Here is a 286-nt window from a genome sequence, read left to right as displayed (position 1 = left end):
TGCTGGTCTGCTGGTTGTTCACCCCACGGGCAACCTTCAGCCCCGACCTTGTGGGTCCTCTGTGCTGTGTTGGACACTGTCCATCCCGCCCTTCTTTCTGGAATCCTCTGCTCCTTTCTCTTCTGGGGCATGAGGCTCTCTGCTCCTCTTTGAAGTTTACTAACCACTCTATCATGGTTTCCCTAGGAGCAACTTGTGTCCTTATGAATTTTATTTATTTTTTATTTTTTTATTTTTTTTCGTTAAATTTTTATTTTGTCAATATACACTGTATATGATTATTATG

This window comes from Galeopterus variegatus, unplaced genomic scaffold (assembly GCF_000696425.1).
Source record: "Galeopterus variegatus unplaced genomic scaffold, G_variegatus-3.0.2 Scaffold820, whole genome shotgun sequence".
Lineage (NCBI taxonomy): Eukaryota > Metazoa > Chordata > Mammalia > Dermoptera > Cynocephalidae > Galeopterus > Galeopterus variegatus.
This window is presented reverse-complemented; position numbering follows the sequence as displayed.